Source organism: Phodopus roborovskii, unplaced genomic scaffold (assembly GCF_943737965.1).
Source record: "Phodopus roborovskii unplaced genomic scaffold, PHOROB, whole genome shotgun sequence".
Taxonomy (NCBI): Eukaryota; Metazoa; Chordata; class Mammalia; order Rodentia; family Cricetidae; genus Phodopus; species Phodopus roborovskii.
The window spans coordinates 896,140-918,991 of NW_026126564.1; the positions used below are offsets into that span (position 1 = coordinate 896,140).

Below are 22,852 nucleotides of genomic sequence, written 5' to 3' on the forward strand. Positions count from 1 at the left end.
TGAATATATAGATGATGAAAATCAGACATGTAATTAGTTTTGTTCATTCTGGACTAAAACATCTTCAGATGAACCCACAGAAATAAAATATCAATGTTTTTGTTTATGAATTTAAAAATGTAGTAGATAATGCCCTTGTCCTAAAATTGCATCCTCTAAATCAGACACAATATTCATTAAGGATAAAATGGTGTTGTATAGACATTTCCTCTGTGATTACAACCTTTCTTCTTGGAGGAAAACTTGTTAAGGAACAGGTGCTAAGTTGGAGGTCACACAACAGGATGGACAAGGGGCATGGGAAACATTCCATCCTGTTTAGAAGTACCTTAAACTCAGGAAACAAATAACTCAGTATCCTCAGGAAGCCACTAAAACTGACAAAATTCACTAAAACTCTTATTCTGAAGCAAATATAAATACTGAGGACTTCTGGTAGACATTGTTGGACAAGTTATAGTGCATGGAAGGAACAAATAACAACCCAGCTTCCTGGAAGAGGCTCGACCACTTTTGATACCTGAAAAGGACAGTTTCCAACCTGTTGAGTTGCTGGCAGACTAAGAAGTGTGCTTCAAGTTTAAAGACTTTGAAATGTCACCCATGCATGGACTTTGGTGGTGCAGATATCTTTGAGTCCTTTCTGATTCTGTAAGTAACACATCATGTATATTCTTATACCATCAACTTGGTCATTGGTTTACAAAATAGTACTTTAGTGCTCTCCCTGTTTTGGTCTGTTCTTGGTTCTGTTTGGAGTAAGTAGAACTTTCTTCATGTGTCCTTAGGAATGGCCTTATGGAAAGGACAGAGATTTGCTAACCTGTTAACTTATCTTCAAGTGATAAACCAGCACTCCAGTAGTTTTGTAAGCATCTGAATCTATGTTTGTCATGATTTCACCACCCAGTATGTTCATGGCTCTTTCAGCTTATGGCATATTGAAGATTGTGGTCTGGGGCTCCTGCAGAGAGAGTGGACCTAGGTGGAGCACTATAATGTGTTTCAGTTGCCTGAGATGAATGTGCTCAAACAGCAGGAAGGTCACCAATAGAAATGTCTGCCTGATATGTGTGTTACACCTGTCGCAAATAGCTCTGCTTCTCAAATATCTATATGTTTCAATTAGATTTCATTTGCATCTCTTCAAAGGGAAGGAATGCACAACAGAAAAAGGGGACAGCAGGAACTGGAGATGTAGTAGGCTCATGGCTCTACTGTTTCCTTCTACTGGGTTGAATAAAATGAATCTTTTCAAACAGGTGAATTTTCTAACAGAAATGGCCCAAACAGCCTCAGCTCATTGAATAGAAAACACAATGGTGATCTAAACCTATTACTTTCAATGGAGTCTGTGACATTTTCTGCCAGCATATTGATTGGCAAGAAAGAGTGAGCCAGAGAGAGAACTTTTCCCTCAGCTCATTGTGTGGAGTCAGTCATTGTGATTCTAGTCACAATGCAAGGGAAAGCACCTAGAATCAACAGGCCAAAAGCTTTTATAGCAGCAGTAATGAGTGATTTTTCCAAACATACTTATACATTTTTCATTATAATAGCATCCCCTCCTTCAAATACAGAACAAGAAAAAAATATTAACAGTTTTTACTAACTATGCATGTTTTGGGCCAAAGATTAAGACAAATATTTACAGAGAATTATTTATACCACCTTTCTAAAAATGTTATTTCTTCCATGAAATTTTTTCTTAAATAACCTATAATTTAAGCAAAAATAAAATCTATTGAAATTTATTTGAAGCATGATGACTTCTATGCCTTCTAGTTAGAAAACGCTGCTTTTATTTTTTTTATTATGCCTTTTTAGTATTTGTTTGTTTTTGTTGCCATGTAGTACCCTCAGTTCTGGAGAGACATGAAATTTAATCTTAACCAGCTTCTTCAGGAGGTGGATACTGTGTGGTACTACAGAGGCTGGATCAGTGCTTTATGTGGCATATAGCAAAAATATCCCATTTTCCCTGACTATAGAAAATTGCTCATTCATACAAACTAAGGAACATTCACAACAAACAAGTATTAACAATGGTTTTCAATGAAATAACATGCTAGTGTAGAATAGGAATGTATAAATACATATATTTCATCAAGTATTTCAAAAGTAGATGCAATTGCACACAAATCCCTAGTAGGAATATAGCTCTTGACCTACTGTTATTATAAATGGTACTAACAAATATTGAGCTCATTTGTTTTGTTTTTGTTGTAATTTTACCCATTACACAATTTTCATCTAATATTGTATATATTTTTAAACCTATTCCTTTTCATGTTGTTCACATTTTATAACCTTTGCTATTATGTACAAACAATCAACATTTACAGTTGCTACTGGGGTTTTTACAAGCTAATTTACTGTCTGATCATATTGAATAACATATCAGCCTACAAATATCAATAGCATTCAGCACTGATATGAATTACTCTGTAGATGATCAAAGCTACATCAGTGACTACAGGATTGAATCCATATATACATCGTGGAGCTCATTAAATGGTCATTTTTTGCTGTATTTTTTCTAATATAATACACAATCAACATTTGTTTCTAAGATACACGTTCATACACACTACCATTTTAGTAATTTAGGTGAAGTATATTCTGAATTATGGAATTCTTGTAGATAATTCAGACATTGTTTTCTACTATAGCAATAAGGTCTTAGGTAAGATACACCAGCATTAGTCTGATTGTTGGACAAAACTAGTTCATGAGATGTACTACTTAAATATCTTCAAGCAGCCTTTTAATGTCACTATGGTCTCAAATCTATAGCCTATCACCATAGAGACAGATCTATCTCATTATCAAATTAAATAATTGCAGAAACATAGAAGATCTTAAGATCATCTACATACAGAAGGAAAAACAGATACACTAGAAAAAAAGTATCTGAATTTAATCAGAAAATTGCCCAACTGCTGTGCAGCCCAGTTAATTTCACCATCCAGTCATGGACATAGAACAGCAGTGTTTCCTATTTTCCCTGCTGGAATTTGCTTTTGATTTGGTCTAGTCATTTCATTCTACTTCCCAGTTCTTTCATTTTAGGCTTATGTTTGCCATCATAACTTCAAACTATGTAACAAGTTTCTGATGGTGTAGACTCTCGGAGTTAAGAGGTTTGATGTTCTAAATTTTGAAATTTATAAAATCTAAATGCACTACATTATTATTTTTAAGTTTAGATTAAATATAATATATTATAATATAGTCATGTGCCTATCCAAATAAAGAATGATTTGTTATAACTTAAATGTGATGTATGTGGGTGTCAAGTTCATTAGAGGTGGAGTTGTGATGGTTAGTGTTGGCATCTTGGCAGAATCTAAAATCATCTTAGTGACTGGCCTTAGCACATGCCTGGTAAGGATTGTTTGGATTATGTTAAGAGTAAAGATGTGCCTTCTTTTATACAGTCTACAAAATGAATTAAGTATACCATATGTTTTGTAATAGTGAATATGACATTATCATATGCTATCATGAGAAATAGTACTTTGAATTGAGAACTAAAATTAACTCATGGTCCACTATGTTAATTTTGTTAGAATATTTTATTACAACAGAAAAAGAAACTAACAACCATTCAAAATCTTAAAAATAACAAAAGTGACTTCTATAGTTATCATATTTCTGATTTACTTCTGGAATGGATTCCCTTGTGGTCCTTCCCAATTAGACATGGCATGCCTTGTGAATAAGATACAGTAGTCATGTCTATATTATTTATACAAAGATGCCAGCAGGGTCTTATAATTTGTCTCTACTTCAAAGTATTTGGGAGTAGTAAGAAGGAGGAGCTCCCAGGCATTCTTTTGAAGCATACTAGTCAATGAGTAGTCACTTTGCAGTCTTTTGCTGAGGTCAGTATAGTTAACAATATTGTGAGAAATAACAAGGTATTAGAGCTGGCCAACTTGAAGATTATGTGGGTCCCAACTCTTTACAATGTTTAAGTGTGATTCTTCAGATGTCCATGTGCTTGTGCCTGGTGGACATCAGAACTGTCCTTGTCCTAAGTGTTGAATTAGTTCAGGGTTCTTCATGCTAAATTGGCCACATCTATATTCCCATATTCTGGAATTTTATTTTCAGGAGCTGCAGCATATATAATACATTGCTAGGGATAGCCATTTTAAATAAAATAGTCAGAATCACTCTTCTACTAGCCAAGCATACAGAATACATCACCAACTCAGAAGGTCTACTTGCAGAATTGTAGTCAAACTCATGGATCATTAATTTACTTACTAGCATATTACTCTTTGCACAAAGAAAGTAGCTCTACATTTCAATGTCAAATCACATTTATTAGTTCAGTACTTAGTAGATTAATTTTCGGTACCTATCCACAGCCATATATAGCCATTAAAAGAACTACTAGAAGTTCAAAGGCATCTTACATCAAGGTTTTGCATCATTGGTACACTGTGTCCCTTCATTTCATCAGTAATGTTAAAATGACTGTGTTCTTCCTGTCTCTTCTCTAAACACTGAGATTATTGGAAGAAAACATGTTGAATGACTCAAAAGAAGATTACAGACTTGGTAGATTGTGTGAAGATCTCTCTCTTTCTTCTGGCATCCACCAAACCAAGTATTTACTGTCCACTTCCACCTGATTGATAGAGTTCATTCAAACTATATGACAGTTGAAACCGCTTAAAGAAACAATTCCCATTAAAGGAACAATGTTACATATTAAGCCTTATTGAAATTCTTCTTTTATTAAACTAGAATCAAAGTGTCTTTTTGAATTGAACCAGAGAAGTTACATACTCATCATATACATGTCTTATCACATATATATCACACCACCACTACAAACACCCTCAGTTTAGTCATTAGTGCAACACCTCTGCTTCCTTTGCTGACATATAGCAGGGAGAACTTCTGAGAAACCTCTGCTCTGTCTTAGAAGTGTAGATGTTAAAGACAAGCATAACATTCTGTTTTGTGGTGAACAATACAGAAACCAGCAAAGTATTAATTAAGTGATCATTTTCATAACCCAAGGTGGTTTATACCTTGTTTACAGAGAATTATTTGCCACTTGCTTGCTCTACAACATAATCAATGGCATTTGGTGAAACAAAATATGCACCGAGTGGTTAAAAGTTCTTGCTGCTCCTTCAGGGACCAGAAATTAGCTCTAACACCCATTTTGGGTGGCTCACAACACCCTCTAACATCAGGTCCTGGGAACCTACCTCCTCCTTTTATTGGTATCTGCACTCACATGCATACACATACTCACATACACTTACAATTAAAGATAAATGAAATAAATCATTTTAGAAAATGAAACAGGCTAAATATAGACTGGCTTTTCTTTTTGAGGTCAAATGGAATGGTTTCTATTAGCAGCACATAAAATGCCGGAAAGGCGAAGATCACTCCCAAACTACCTCTCTTCTAGTTTATAAAATCTGTGATATTTAACATCTCCATCATAGTGCTGTATGGTGATGCGAGTGGAGTGGTGGCTTAATTCTCTGCGCACTTCTAAAACCTTTATTCTGCCAAAGTCTACTAAATTACCCACAAGTTTACTAAGATTACAATGCAGCTCACCAGCCAGGCCTACCTCATTTGAAAGCATGAATTCTTTGTAAAGATTTAGAGCAACAAGGTTGGTGATGAAGCTCTGTAGAGAAGCTCATCACCAGGTCTAAATCTTCAGAGTGAAAAATAAAATATGATACAAAATATATCAGAGAAGCAGCACACATAGTGAACTTCTCAAGCATTTTTCGGTGTTTTCCTGGTCACTGTAAAGTCCCGTTCTTGTTTTCTTTTGTGAAAATTAACATGAATTCTAGGATCCCTTGTATCCTTTTCCCTCCTTCTAACCTCCTGATATATAACCAATATTAATTTATAGCCTCTCCTGCAAATATGCTCATTTCTCCGAAAGGCAATATTTAATGACAAAGTGGTTAGGTTAATCAGTTGCAAATATAAATGATCCTACACTTTCTAGAAACAATTTTGCTTTTCTTTTAATTTGCAAACATGTTTTATCTATGCATATTTTAAAATAATTATTTTAATTGAAGAGAATGATGCAATGTATATTATGAGGAGTATTTTTGATGATGCTGTTGTCTTTTAATGTTAAATTAAGCCACCCAAGCATTGTCATAAAAGGCCTTTAAGTTTGTCTAATATGCTTTTATTGTAATCATCATTTTATTCCTTATCATGCCATTGTAGAAAATAGATTCTGTTATTTCATATCGATTCTAGGCTGCAATACTGTTTAAAGCTAATTGTAGTTAACATTACTGGACTTAAGCATATTAAAGGACCAAGACTTAGACATGGGATGGCGGATCATATCCGTGGCCAATACCCTTATGACCTTATTATTAAAAGGCTTGCTATAGTAATATTTTTAACATAGTACAGCTTATCTGGCTTTGAACAAGGGATAACAAGGCATGTTGCAGGCAGAACTTCAGAATGTGGAGACAAAAGAAGGTATGGCTACATATAAAGAATTTAAGCTACCCCAAATGAATTTTAATGACACTAATGGGTAAAATATACAGCATGGAAAAAAAAAACATTGCCGTTGTAAGCAGTAGAACAGACACTGTTGAAGAAAGAAGCTTGAAGACATGAAAATAGAAAGCTTTCAAAGTGAGCAATAATAGGTTTGTTGAACCTATAGCTCTTAAGGCCTTTGGGGGTTTTAAGTGGTTGTTCTAAAATTCAAGTGAGTATTATACATTTACAATTAATCTTTGAGAATAAACATAATCTGTGTGAAATTTGAAAGCATTTTTTACATGCATAATTTACAAAGCATAATTCCATGTAGAGCTGCCACACATTGACACAATAACAGTGTTTTGAACCCTACAATTTATTGTCATATTGTTTGTAAAAGTAGGCAGGTAATATCAAGTAATTTAGGAAAAGAATATAAAGAATTCTAATTCTAAAGAAAGTTCTTATCACTCTCTTTGATTCTTGAGGTTTCTTCAAGACTTGAATTTATATCTCTGCAATATTCCTAATATACCTCTATTTTTCTGTCTTATGTGAGGTGTATATGTTGACTTACATGAAAAGATGCCTAACTTCATTCTCATTTAAAAGGACATTTTCTTTTGGTATAGAATGCTATTATGGTTACTTTTCTTTCATATGTCATTGCTTCATCATCAAGTTACTTCATCTTTTCTTGTCTTTAAAATTAATGATGGTTGATAATCATTCATTTTCTCTATGGATTGTCAATTTTCGGGGCTGATTACAAAATTTCTGTTTTTATTTTCCTTCTCTGCTCCCTCGACCAAAAACCAATGAATAAAACAAAATAAATAAAATAATCAAAAAAAAAAAACCTAACAAGTCAAACTATTCCATATAAAAACGAATGTCCCACAAAAATGGAGAAAAAGGAAGGGAGGCATGGTGAGATTGTATTATAATATTAAAATATGAAAGAAATAATAAAAATTGTCCCAAGGACTTCATTTTGTTTTGCAAACTACTTTTGATGACAGTACAGCCACAGGATGAGTCACTGCCACTGGAATTTTCAGATATTTTTCAGGTCTGACAGATGTAACTTTCTCTTCCTGACCTGTTGTCAGAATGATGGAGGCATCTCAGGTCCAGCCACCAGTGAGGCCTCCTAAAAATATCATGCACCTGGGGGCCTGCAGTGAGAAAGAGGCCAGCCTGATCCACAGCAGTGACTCAACTTGTGGCTGGACTTTCACCAATCAGAAGGTGAGTGCTCGAACATCAGGGCAGGGAGAATGGCAGCAGGCAGACAGGCATGTCATTGGAGCAGTAGCTGACAGTGGATAGCTTGATCCACAAGCAAGAGACAGAGAGTGAGCTAACTGGGAATCACATAGGCTTTTGAAAGTGTGTTACCGCTGGGGCACACTTCCCCAAACATGACCACAACTCCTAATTCTTCCCAAATAGTTCTTCTAACTGATACAAACCTCCAAACACATGAGCTTTTGGTGGCCATTCTTATTTAAGCTGCCACATTGTGCACTCAGCCCTAAATGGGCCATCTTTACCAAATCCCCATACTCAAAGTTTAGGAATCTGTTCCAACAAAGAGGCAGAATTATTATAGGGAAAAATGTACTTAATATACAACAGAACTTCTACACATTTGAACTCACAGACACCGTGCCAGCATGCATTGGATCTGCATAGATTCAAGCCACACAAAATCCTACAACTGAAAAGGTGGTGCATATTCAAGTCCCTAACTAAGGATCTACTTGCAATATCTACCTGCTGGGAAAGAGAGCATCAGTTTTCAGTTTTATATTTAAAAGATTTACTTATATTAGTATGTGTGCATGTATGTTTGGCTTGCATTTGCGTAAGTCTACAACTAAATTACTTGGTGCCTTCAGAGGTCAGAAGAAGGCATTACATCCCTCAAAACTGGTGTTGAAGATGGGTATGAAGCAGCATGTGGGATCTGTGCATCAAACCTCAGTCCTCTAACAGAGCAACATGTGTTAACCGAGCCAGTTCTCTCATTCTGTTCTGTATGTGTTTAAAGTTATTTCCTTCATCTCACCCCAAAACTTTTCTATTCTAAATTTGCTTATCTCAACCAGAAAATATGTTAAGTTACTGTATTTTCAGCCTTGACTTTTCTGTATTTTTTACTTTCTATTCCAATACTGATGATTTCCATTTATGTATGCACACAGAGAGACATAGAAACACATGGACACACACAGAGACGTTTTAAAACTTTAGACATAGTAAGATTGTGACTTAATATAATTTTTGATGATCTTATCTGTTATTTATAAAATTAATTTCTATTGAATTAATTCTAAATATAATAATCAATGTGTCATTCTCTCATGCTCTTTACATGTTCATGTCTCCTGTTTATGGAGAAAACTTTTGTACTTCTCATTTTACATACTGTACATTATTTATAGGTTTTTGAATCATGTGATTTTCCTTGAAACACGTTTTTCTTGTTAAAATCCATGACAATTTTAGAATTCAGCTCTCTTTTTTGAGCTGTTTCATGGTTACTCACTCCTTCCTTTCCTAGAACTCCCTGGCAAATCAATCCCCTGCTCCCCTGAAGGCACAGTATCACCTGAAATTTTAGACAGATTTTTATATTAGTATTTTGAGACACATTCCTTCAGCTCTTGAGCCAAAAAAAATCCACTGCTAACTGCTGAACTTTTCTGCCAGCCTCAATCTCTGTACTCCAATATCTGAAGTATTCCATATCTCAATTTTCAATGGTGCAGGTTCTACTAGTGCTGAGAAAACAGACACAGTGCCACTAGGGCCTCAACCTGCTGCAGTGAAGATTTCGAGTTACTCAACTTCAATTCCTGTGTATGGCTGTTTTTAAAATACGTTTTCTGGGACTAATAATGTAGCTCAGTTTCCAAGTGCTTCCGTGGCATCCCCAAAGCAATGTATGTGACCCATGACACCAATAGAGTTGGATATAGTGGTGCATGTCTGTGCTCCCAGCATGTGGTTGGTCGAGGTGGGGGCTGTGAGGAGTCTAAAGTCCAAGGCTATCCTCTTAAATAGGAAGATTGAGGCCAGATTGATGTCATGAGATGATTTCTCCAAATGCCTGAATAGATACAACATTTTTATATTTTATCACTGCTGTCTGGGTGAGGTCACCTGGAATTCTGTCCTTCCTGGAGGTCTCCCCAATTATTCAAGCCACACCCCTGTGCATTTGGGATTTTATATAATATTCTTATATCCTTTTTGTGTAGTTTCTTTTTGTCAATAAAGACTTCATCGTGCTCTACTATAAGCCTGAGCTTTTCTATTTTCCATACTTACAATGTCAGACAAGTAAAGCAGAGGGCATTTGAACACAGTGTTGTTTCCCAGTTAAAACCCATCACTGGTAGACTAGATATATGTTCTGAGTTTCCACCCTCTGTTTCTAGTGTGGAAAAATGGTAGGGTCCACAGAAGGGTGCTACTATGGCTTCAATATTGACATCTCTAGCCATTATTTATATAATACATAGGTCTCTACTTTTAATATTAAGGAAACTGTAACACAGAGAGTAGTGAAGGCTGGGAAGATAGCTCAGTCAGTTAAATACTATCTCACAGGCTTCACAAGCTTATAGAACTAAACTTTGATCCCTGAAACTTACATTACAAGGAAAAAATAAACAATAACCTGTATGTTGACTAGTGCTTGTAATCCTATTTTTTGGTGGAAATAGAGACAAGATCCCTGATGCTCACTTGTCAGCCAGCCAGCCATAAGCCTTGTCTTACAAAAAAGTGGGTAGCATTTTCCAGATGACATCAAAGATTGTCCTCTGGCCTCCACATAAATGTGTACACCATCACACATGACTATGTACATACTGGCATACACACACATACAGAGTAAATACGTTTACAGGTAAAATTTAAACAAGAAGGAAGATTGTAAACTGAAAAGGCTAGCCTTCATGATTCCAAAGACCGGATTATTTTTCTACCTCTATTAGGTTCTCTCTATCTGCAGCAAACAAATCTGGGATGCATATGGGGTGTCCTTAGTGCTCCTGATATCCTCGGTTTTGGTACAGTTTGAAACATAAATTCATAAATTCCATTGACCCTCAGTAGTGAATTAGTACCTACTTTTCCTCAAGACATTTCCTTTGGCTTTTTCTAATCTGAACAGAATCTGCAGTTAATATTATACTTTACCCCAGAATCCATATGTCTCTGAATAGGCAGGATTTCAAATGCCCCATAAGGGAAGGGTTTGATTGGTCCGAGATAGTAGATGAACTGTACATAACTAAGCTATTTCTCTTCTCTTTTGATGTTGGAAAGCTACCATCACCATTATTAAATAAAACTAAGGGCACAGGGTTTCATTAAGCACATACAGGAAAGAGGACTCAGACAGAAACTCTCAGAGTTCCATGTGGTTTAGTCATAACAGACTACAGGGTAGTGTATTTCCTACAATTCCAAATGAGGGTCATTTTTAAAAGTGTATTCAGCAGGTGCCAGGCCCTGTAGACTCTGTGAACATGCTTCTTGAAAATAGTATGCAGAGAAAGAGGACTTTTGGGAAGTCTAAATGGTGCAATAGCAACTATTTGCAGCATTCTGTTCTCTGATGGTGCAGTTCAGATTGCTGGCACCTGGTAGGAAGAGACCAGGTAGACACTTGCCATTGAAATATTACTAGGAGACAGTCTTGCAGGTGGGTATGCCCTGTTATACTCTTTAGGGCTTTCAGTCTGAAACCAATCAACTCCAAGCCAAATTCAAGAAGGCATACTAAGAGTAACAAGCTGTGGGAAACCTGGCTGGTTCAGTGAGATCTAATTTGTTTTGGATAGAGAAAAAAAGATAAAGGAAAAAGAGAAGTTGGAGCCATGGGGATTAACAGAAGCAGAGCTGACTGCATGCAGCATGCTTGCTGTAATAAACAACAATGTTATTAGGGAATACAAAGCCTGTGATAAGCAATGTCTGTGATGTTCCATTCACCCTAATAGTCAGAGAAGATAATTGGGACAAATAAAGTGCTAAAACAGTCTCTAACCACCTTTGCCTCACTCCGAATGAGTGAATCATCCTACATGCAGAATAGCACAGCGGTAGTCTTGGAGAGTAGTGTCTATGTCTCTGTAAAAAGAATATGTTCCTGCTACTAATAGAAAACCATAGAAGCTAGAGACAATTGTGGATTTCACATCTCTCTCTCTCTCTCTCTCTCTCTCTCTCTCTCACAACAGACGGAATTATAATTCCTCCCAGTTAAAGCTGGGGGTATGTCAGAGTTCATGTCCTGTTGAAGTCTCAACACAAGACACATTGAGTTAAATCTAAACTCCAAAACAGTTAATTATTCCAGGAGACAATCTTCCCATTTTATTTTTCCTTATATGAGCTTGTTGCTGCTGCACACAGGCTTAAATACAAATAAATAAATAAATAAATAATCATTTAGTGTGTTCTTCATCAATGCATCTGTATTAGTAACATTCCATTGCTGTGAAAAATATCTGACAGAAGTATCACAAGAAGACAGTTTGGCTCACAGTTTGGGGGCACCTGCATTATGTATGGGTAGTCATAGTGGCAGCAACTTGAAGTAGGTAGAAGTTTATGTTGTACATGAGTCTGAAATTAGAGAAATGTCAATCATGCTGCTCAGCTCTTTTTATTTCTGTAACCTGTTCACATTAAGCTCCAGCCCATGGGATGACATCCATAGTTAACATGAATCACTTTATCTCAAGTAAGCTAATATAGAAACTCCCTCACAAACAGGATCAACTCCTTTTCTCTTCGGTGATATTAAACCTATTAAATTGATAGCCATACTAACCAATATGGTTTCATATTTGGTTGATGCCTGCTATTTGGTTAGTTTATTCAGTAGATGAAATTTATTAGAGATGACAAGAAAGCTCTTTATATGGAACTGAAGACAATATATTGCTATCCAAACATTGTTAGTATCAGTTTCTTCAATGTCTTTTCAGACAATGTGTTGGCTGACAATTTTAATTACTGGCTGCATTGAGACACAGTGCTGACATTAAGCTGATTTCGAAGAACCCTGAAGTTATTTAGGGTCCTGGACCAAGATAAATTAATTAAAATTGGGCTGTAGATAGATTTCAGTTGTTCATTCATTTATTTAACAATTTAACAAGTATTACTAAACACCTTTAATAGAGCATGCAGTGTGCATTTTTGGTTTCACATTGATGTTGAGATGAGTCAGGCATTTATTTCAGTAATGATCATAATTTAGTACGTTTCAAATGAGAAAACATTTATATTTCTAATTTTCAGTTAATTTTTCTTCACTTTGAGCTTATCTTTTCCTGAACGGTAGCCTTTGGTCATTAATTATGTCAGGATGTGGATAAATAGACATGTAAATAGAACTGAGTTAAAAAATTTCCTTGATTTTCCAAGATATCTACTTCTTGGTACCTGGGAATGAAAATGAAAAGCAGGAAAAGACGTAAGAAACAAAATGAAAGAAAGGAGGAAAGAAACTAAATGAGAAGGGAATGGAGGAAAGGAAGGGAACAGGGGAAAGAGGAAGAACAGAAAATGAAGGGAGAATAGAAAGAAAGGGAGGGAAGAACAAAAGGAAATGAAAGAAGAGGGCAGGGAAGTGAATGAAAAGATAGGGAAGGAAAGGAGATCAAAAATGGCATTTGTTGATCCATCCAACACTGTGATATGTATAATAGGAATTAGGTCTTAGTTCATTGTACTTGGCATGGAGCTTTTAAAATGATTGTAACTTCATGAGTATTAGAAAGAAACAGACATCCTTTATCTAATTCGAGGCTAATTCCCCTCTATCATACCCATACCTGGTCTTTACATAAAGAGTTGAGGTATAAAGCATGAAGCTGGATGATAGAGCAATAACTCTAAGATGAACCAGTTGTAGCCTTCTCATCTTTGCCGTTATTAGAGAGACAAGAAAATGAGTTGGTCATCCATGACAAATGAGTTTGTCAGTTCTGCCTACACAATGAACCTTCCTTTAAAACTTTAAATAAGGCACTTTATGAGTGTATGCAAAGATTCAGATTCAATTTCACCAGTACCTGGTCTAAAGCATCACTGAGCTTAGAGATCCTAGCAGACAGCAGGCAGAGGCAGGGTGATTGTGGTTTGTTTTATGGCAACCCATACAGTTTAGTGAGTTTCTGGCCCAGCCAGATCTATACAGAGAGTCCCTATATAAAGAAGAAGAAAGAAGGAAAAGAGAGAAGGAAAAAGTAAAGAATGAACAGTGGAAAGACTGAAAGAAGGACAAAATCAAGCCCTAGATAAAAGTGATTAGAACAGCTTTGTGATAGTGAGAATATTTATATGTAGGGGTGTCTTGTATCCTTTGGAGATGGAGGAACCATGCAGAATACACGGAGGAAAGAGTGTACTATCAGAGTGGATATGGGACACCAGGAGAAGAATATCATCACTAAATCAACTAAACAGGCTCACCTGGGTTCACAGAGTCTGAATCAATCTATTTTACTTGATTCTGAGACTCTTTCTTTCCTATTGTATTGTCAGGCCTGGCCTCAGTGTTAGGGCTTTTGTCTTATTCTATCTTGTATTGTCCAGTTAGTTTATCATGGTTTGGAGGCCTATTGTTTTTTTGTAAAGGAAACAGAAGATGGGTGGATCTTGAGGAAAGGAGAGTTGGAAGGATCAAAGAAAAGTGGGAGGAAGGAAACTACAGTTGGGATGTATTGTATAAGAAAATAATTTACTTTTAAGAAAAAAGAAAAAAAGATGAAAACTGGCAGAAACAAGTCACACACACGTGGAACAAAAGTATCAAAACAAGTTAGGAATTATCTGCATCAGGAAAGCATGTTTTTGGGCCAAAACAGAGGATGTTAGCTTTATGATTATTTTGTTGTTTCAGATGGTTGTTTCCTAGAAGTACCAAACACATATCTTAACACATCAAAACCCAGGTGTAGTCATGAGCACGTGGCTGCTGTTTCTGCTAAGGTATCTCAGGAAAGGAGGGAGAGTTAACTTAGGATGATTATTAACTGTGAGGAAACATTCAATTCAGCTATATTATAAATAGGTAAAACAGCATGGCTTAAGGACAACAGGAAAAGGGGCTTTGTACCTATTTGTATAATATGGTAAAATATTGTCTATTATTTGATTAAGTGAATTTTAATATTTGTATCTGAACTTATGCTTAAAACCCAAATATTTTTGCCAGAGCCATATATCATGCAGTGAGCATCTCAGGGTTTTTTAATCTGAGGCTTCATGAAAATAAATTTAATTACTATAATTATATTCACCTAATAAAATAATAAATGTACCTGAAGTTTACATATGACTGGGTTATTTAGGGTTATATATTCAAATTAAAAAAAGATACTTAGAGGAAAAATAACACACGAAAAGGCAGTACATCACTTACGTCTGACAGAAAAACCATTCTGGCTCTTTTAACCCAACTCTTCCAAATATAACTAAACCCACATTGAGGTTAAAATTTCACCTGTGTCAATAGAAGTGATTTGGAAATATATTTACCAGCATATGCCTTCACAAAATTGGGAAATGCATAGAGTGGGGAGAGGGACTTGCCTACTGAAACCTGTAGTTGTTCCTGTGGCTTCACTGTGGTCCTTTGCGATTGCAGTGGGGGCAGGTGTGCAGTGTGTTCTCCTTAGAGCGCCTTCATTAACTCACTTTGTAGACTAAGCTGGCCTCGAACTCACAGAGATCTGCTTGCCTCTGCCTCACAAGTGCTGGCATGAAAGGCAATGCCACCACTGCCTAGCTTGTTTCAAGTTTTGTAAGAAGGTCTCTCTTTACGTTGAAAAGTACTCCAGTCATACTCTGAGTTATTGTAAAAATGGGCCAAACATAAAGGGTCATTATATCTGCTTTGCTTATCAAGTCCTAGTAGGAGAGACACTCTGTAAAAGTTAGCTGAGTCAGCTCACTACTCTCTGGCCTGATCTGGCTCAGGCCTCCTGCAGCCAACTCGCACTTTTTTCCTTGCTTTTCCAGGTTAGTTGTTCAAATCACACATAAATTGATTGCGAGTAGAAGGTTTTTCAATCTGACAGATGTCCAGTGTCTTGTTTGTCCAGAGAGAAAATAAGACCATGTCGAATTCTCTCCGTTTTCTGATGTACCACTGGATGACAAGTGAGGAAAACAGGAAGTGCCAAACATTGTTGGAACAATCAAGCTTGCACCTAGTTTCTGTTTGGCACTGTGCTCATCCCTGAGGAAATGAGACAGACTTCACATGGTCCCCCAAAACAAGTGTGGTGAGTTTTCTCTCAGGAGACTGGAAACCCACCTGTATCTCAAAGTCTTTTCTGTATAAGCCCTGGTCTCTGTGGCTGCCAGTGCCAGCACTTTTCTCTAACAGTAAAATTCATCTCAAAGAAGAAAATTAGACTCAAAACATTCTAGAGATGGGAACGTCGTCAGCAGGTCTGTGGATGTTTCTCAAGATGCAAATGTATGATTTTATTTCATTTTCAAGCCTGACCTTTCTCTCTTCTGCTTCATCTTAGCATCATGGGTTGGCAAATGCATTCCATTTTCTATAGATATTGTATTATTATTGCCATATTTCCATAGCAGAAACTATGAAGGAGGGAAAAGAGCAAAAAAATAAAATTGAAAAAAAAGAAAGAAAAATGCAGAATATCAGTCAGGCTTGACAAGGTTCCCCTAAGAATAGATTACCTAGTCTAATGTTGTGGAAAAATGACTGCTATACATCAGTAGAAGAGGTCAGGAAATTAAACTTTATGTGTCCTGCCTGGAAAAAAAAGGAGGAGTTTGGCTGAAAAATAGAATCTTTCATGGCTTTGTGAAATTTTTGTGTGTTTCTATTCTGTCATTTAAAAAAAAGCCTAAAAACAAGAAAATAATTAAAAAAATAATAACTAGCTTCACTGTAAATGTGACAGCAAGTCAATAAACTAGAGGTGACTCCAAGAGCACAGTGGGTTACACAGGCGACAGAATATAGGAAATGTTCAGAGAGATCACAGACACTCTTTGGCTTCCATGAGCAAGTGCTCTCTAATCAGCTGTGGTGTACCTCAACAAGGCAACACCTTAGATGAGCTGGCCAAGAAGACATAAATTCAAGTCTAAGGTTTTTCCATGTGAGGAAAGTACCCATTCTTTCTCCTGGTAATTTAATTTGCTTACTTGATGCTCCCTTTTCTCTGTGAGTGACTTTCTTCTTTGCACCTTTGACATATTTTTCTCTCTTTGCATTTACCTCTTTGCCCATAATTCTCAAATGGTAAGGATAGTCTTCTCATGGCATGAGTATAATTTTATCATTATCTATCCAGTTAGAAATTCTTATCTATTAGTAGCTGAATAGCACCTCAAGATCCTTCATTCTCTTTCTACAAATATAGATGCATGCAAAACTCTTATAAAGGAAAAACAACTTTTAATATTCTCAGTTCTCTTTCGGTTTTAATTTGGTAATTTTACCCATTTTGGTTCCTGGATCGGTAAATGAAAGATGATGTCTGGCATGCATTTCATCTGAGATAGTTTTGATTATCAGGTACTACTCTGAAGTTAGAAATCTATTTTTCCCAGTGCAATAACTCCTTAACAGTTAGCACCTAGCTTGTTTCTGTGTAGTCTTGCTTCTTATCAATACTAGCTATTGTGTCCAGGAATGCTTTTTATCTTCAGTAGCTCTGAATCTTTCTTTCACAGCATCCTAAAATTATTTTCTTTCTCCTGTTCTTCAAACATGTGCATTTCTCCATGCTCAAGGGTCAAATGAACCAGTGACTAACTGAAATTGGTCATTTCATGATTGAAAATTAGAGTGAGTTACTAGGTGGCATCTACAAAATGGATAAAATGGAAAAGGCAGACATTCTAGTGGTAGAAAAGATTTAGGAGCCATGCCACCCAGTTACACCACTATGGAGAAAGGGACATGCTGTGATCATACTGGAAAAGAGTGACAAGTGTTAATTTTTCCATGAGCAAGTACTATGTGAATTTCATACTTCACTCCCATGAATTTCTCCAAAGTAATTAAAGTGTACCTATTTAAAGTCATGGCACACAAATGTTCAGTATATTTTATTTTAATATCCTAAAATATAGAAGCAATGCAAAGGTCACTCAAAGACTGCATGATTAATCAAAATGCAGATACTCCTAAGAACAAATATAAATTATTGGGATACTCAAAGATATAATACATCTCAGAATAGTTTTGTTAATCAAAAGACCCACAGATATAAAACCTCAGTGATTAAAGAGAGTTGTTGCTCCTTTAGAACAACAAAGTTCAGTTTTAACTACACAGAATTACCTGTAAGTTGAGCTCTAGGACATCTGATGCCTCAGGCATCATCAGCCACTTGAAATCCTATACACATATTCACCTATACATACATAATTGTAGGTATGTGTTTTATATGTATGTATACACATACACATAATTATATGTATTTTTTTAATTTTCAAAGAAAAAAGGTAAGGCAAGTATGAAGTAGGGTAGGTTGTAGTAACTTTGGGTGTGGGATATACACTTTTTTTTTGTAGTGATGATTTTATGATATGCACATGATGAAAAAGTTGAATGAATGAAATTGTATGTCTTATAATAAAAATATTAAAAATAAATCTAACAAAGAATGTAACCTGGGATAGAAAGATTGAAAATCTTACTTATGATGACAGATGGAACATGATATTATTAGCACATATTTATTTAAGACACATGTAAATCAGGGATAAGATTTTGACTCAAAAGACACAAAGAATATGATCAATCATGAAAGTTAATATCATTCCAACATCTGGCAAAACTAAAAATATATGTGACAGGCTGATTAGACTATATTGATAGTCCCAGGATTAAAGACATTGTGGTGCTAGCATCTAGAATTTGAGGCCAAACGGTGCTTCTTAACCTGTTCAGGATTGATAACACTGATCCTAAAAATGGAAAGTAACAAATCTACATTTCACATATTTGCTTAAAACTGCCTACCATCGCTCTCTTTGTCCCATCTACTGCGAGAATGAAGACCATTCTCAGCAATCAAAACATCAACATTCCAGAAAATGTGTACATCACTCTAAAGGGGCTCACAGTCATTGTGAAAGGCCCCAGAGGAACCCTCCAGAGGGATTTCAATCACATCAACATAGAGCTGAGTCTCCATGGGAAGATTGACAAATGGTAGGGTAACAGAAAGGAACTTGCCACTGTCTGAACCATCAGCAGTCATGTTCAGAACATGATCAAGGGTGTCACACTGGGCTTCTTCTACAAGGTGAGGTCTGTGTATGCTCACTTCCCCATCAATGATGTTATTTACGAGAACGGGTCTTTGGTTGAAATCCGAAATTTCTTGGTGAAAAATATAGCCACAGGGTTCAGATGAGGACAAGTATTGCTTGTTCTGTCTCTCAAGCCCAGAAGGCTGAATTAGTCCTTGAAGGAAATGATATTGAACTTGTTTCAAATTCAGCAGCTCTGATTCAGCAAGACACAACAGCTAAAAACAAAGATTTTAGGAAGTTTTTGAATGGTATCTATGTGTCTGAAAAGGAACCGTGCAGCAGGGTAATAGGATCTAAGTTACCCAGCTCCAGAAAGAAGATCCTGAATTTAAGTATTATTTTGTGTGGCTTTTGGGACAATAAAAGGCTTGTATTGATAGAAAACAAACAAACAAACAAAAAACCCAAAACAACATCAAAAACGACTGCCTACCACTGTAGTTTCCCAATTAAAGTTAAAAAAATCTACCCTATACATTATAAAGGAAATTTCTTAACCTTATCTTTAATTTCTTAGAAACAAATTATCTGGAGCAAGGGCTCACCAGTTAAGAGCACTTGCTGCTCTTGCATGTTTTGTTCCCAGCAGCCACACATATGGTGGCTTACAACCACTTGTAATGCCAGGTCCAGAGAATTTATTGGATGCATCCTTCTGACCCCTGTGGACGCTACACACATACGGTGCCCATAAACGCATGAAGATGCAAACACATAAATAAACAAGACAATAGATGTTTAAAATGAAAACTCTGATGCCATAAATACACTACTGAAGGATATCTTGGAATCAATTTTTATATTCTAGAAAAATAAAGAATATATAAAAATCTGTGACAAAGCTTTTATATTAGATAAATCTTCCTATGGAAATAGTAGTTATTACTGGATATTATGTTCATACACTTTATTTACCTGTATATTGTTACAATTCTAACATTTTTTTTATTATTATTTTTTTTTTACTTTTACATATGGATCCCAGTTCCCTCTCCCTAACACCATCCCATGATCTCCCAAGCCCTCTCCCTTCCCATTCCCCACCCAGTCAATAGGGAGGGTGAGGCCTTTCAGGAAATACCATCAAAATCTGTCAATTCATTTGGAGTAGGGCCTAGGCCCTCCCTCGTGTCTCTAGGTTAAGGGAGTATCCCTCCATGGGTAATGGGCTCCTGAAGTCCTTTCCTATACCAGAGATAATCCTGGTTCCACTGTCAGAGGTCTCTTCGACTGCCCATCCCCTGTAACATTCAGGGAGTCTGAATTGGTACTATGCTGGTTTCCCAGCTATCAGTCTCTGACCTCCCCCGTTGTTCAGGTTAGTTCTCTCTCTGTGGTTTTCTGCAGCAAGGTCTTGACCCCTTTGCTCATCAATCTTCTCTCTCTGCAACTGGATTCCAGAAGTTCAGCTCAGTGTTTAGCTGTTGGTGTCTGCTTCTGCTTCCATCAGCTACTTTATGAGATCTCTAAGATGACATATAAGATAGTTATAAATCTCATTATCAGGGAAGGCATTTAAGGTAGCCTCTTCACTATTGCTCAGATTGTTAGTTGGGGGGTCATCCTTGTAGGCCTCTGGACATTTCCCTAGTGCAAGTTTTCTCTTCAAAACTAAAATGGCTCCCTCTATCATAGTATCTCTTTTCTTGTTCTTCTCTATTCCTCCTCCGACTCAGTCTTCCTGGTGCCTCATGTTCTCCACTCCCCTCCCATTCTCCCTTCTGTTTCTTTTAACCCCTTCTCCACTCATTGCCCACCCCCTCAGCTCCCAATATGATAAGGAGATCTTGTGCTCTCTCCCCCTTCTGTAGGGGACCTTGTATGTGTTTCTAGGGTCCTCCTTGTATCCTAGCTTCTCCAGTGGTGTGAATTGTAAAGGCTGGTGATTCTTTGCTCTACGTATAAAATCCATATATGAGAGAGTACATAACATGTTCACCTTTTTGTGACTGGGTTACCTCACTCAATCAATTTGGCTGGGAATTTCAAGTTTCCATTCATTTTTTTCCCTCTGAGGGAAAAATCACTTTGTAAATGAGAACATTTTTTTTTAATCCATTCTTCAGTTGTGGGGAATCTAAGTTGTTTCCAGGTTCTAGCTATTATAAATAATGCTGCTATGAACATGGTTGAACAGGTGTCTTTGTTGCAGGGATGTGCATCTTTTGGGTTTATGCCTAAGAACGGAATTGCCAGATCCTGTGGTAGACTGATTCCCATTCTCCTGAGGAACCCACATACTGGTCTCCAAAATGACTGTACAAGTTTGCACTCCCACCAGCACTCTCTCCACATCCTTTCTAGCAGAACTGCCATCACTGTTTCTGACAGGAGTAAGATCATATCTCAGTGTTTCCTTGGTTTGCATTTCCTTGATGGCTAAGGATGTTGAGCACTTTCATAATTGTCTTTCATCCATTTTGGATTCCTCTGTTAGGAATTCTCTATCCAGTTCTGTGTCCCCACTTTTTCATTTGTTTATTTGGTGTTTTGGTGACTAGCTTTTTGAGTTTTTTCTGTATTTTGGAGATCAGTCCTCTGTCAAATGTGGGGTTGGTGAAGATCTATGCCCATTGTGTGGTCTGCTGTTTTGTCTTGTTGACTGTTTCTTTTGCCTAACAGAAGCTTCTCAGTTTCAGGAGGTCCCATTTATTAATTGTTGATATCAGTGTCTATGCTACTGGTGTTATGTTCAGGAAGCAGTATTCTGTATCAATGTGTTCAGGGGGACCTCTCACTTTCTCCTCTAAGAGGGTCTGTGTAGCTGGAATTTTGTTGAGGTCTTTGATCCATTTGGAATTAAGATTTGTGTATGACAATGGCCATGAATCTGTCTGTAGTCTTCTATACACCAGCATCCAGTTATGCCATTTGTTGAAGATGCTTTCCTCTTTCCGTTGTATAATTTTAGCTGTTTTGTCAAAATCAGGTGTTCCTAGGTATCTATGTTAATATCAAGATTTTCAATTTGATTCCACTGTTCTACCTGTCTGTTTATGTGCCAGTACCAAGCTGTTTTCAGGATTACAGCTCCATAGTAGAGCTTGTAGTCGGGGATGTGGTACCTCCTGAATTTCCTTTATTATACAGGGTTGTTTTGGCTGTCCTGGGTCTTTTGTTTTCCCATATAAAGTTGAATATTTTCCTTTCAAGGTCAGTTGAGAATTGTGCTGGGATTTTGATATGGATTGCACTGAATCTGTAGATTGCTTTTGGCAAGACTTCCATTTCTGCTGTATTGATCCTGTCTACCCAAGATCATTGGAGATTTTTTCCATATTCTGGCATCTTCTTTAATTTCTTTCTTTAAAGATGCAAAGTTCTTACAATGCAGGTCTTTCACTTGTTAGTTAGCATTACCCAAGATATTTTATGTTGTTTGTGGCTAATGTAAAGGGGGATGTTTCTCTGATTTCTTTCTCAGCCCCTTTATTTCTTGTATATAGTTGGCCTACTGATTTTATTTTTTTTTTTTCTTCAGTTAACCTTGTATCTGGCCACTTTGCTGAAGGTATTTCTCAGCTATAGTTGTTCCTTGGTAGAGTTTGTCAGGTCACTTATGTAATCTATCATATCAAGTTTGACTCTTTCCTTTCCAATTTGTATCCCCTTGACCTCCTTTTGTCGTCTTATTGATCTATCTAGAACTTCAAGTACAATGTTGAAAAGATTTGGACAGAGTGGAGAGCCTTGTCTTGTTCCTGATTTTAGAAGAATCACATTAAGTTGCTCTCTATTTAGTTTTCTGTTGGCTGTTGGTTTACTCTATATTGCCTTTATCATTTTTAGCTATGTTCCTGTAGTCCCTGATCTTTCCAAGACCTTTAGGATGAAAGGGTATTGGATTTTATCAAAGGCTTTTTCAGCATCTAGTGAGATGATCATATGATTTTTCTTTTTCAGTTTGTTTATATGGTTGATTACCTTGATAGATTTTTGTATGTCAAACCATACCTGAATACCTGGGAGTAAGCCTACTTTGTCC

At 36.6% G+C, this 22,852-nt stretch overlaps 1 pseudogene; it reads left to right on the forward strand.

The window, feature by feature from the left end:
* The first annotated feature begins 18,602 nt into the window (after positions 1–18,602).
* LOC127235093 (60S ribosomal protein L9-like) overlaps positions 18,603–22,852 on the forward strand; it is a 69,137-nt pseudogene continuing 64,887 nt past the window's right edge.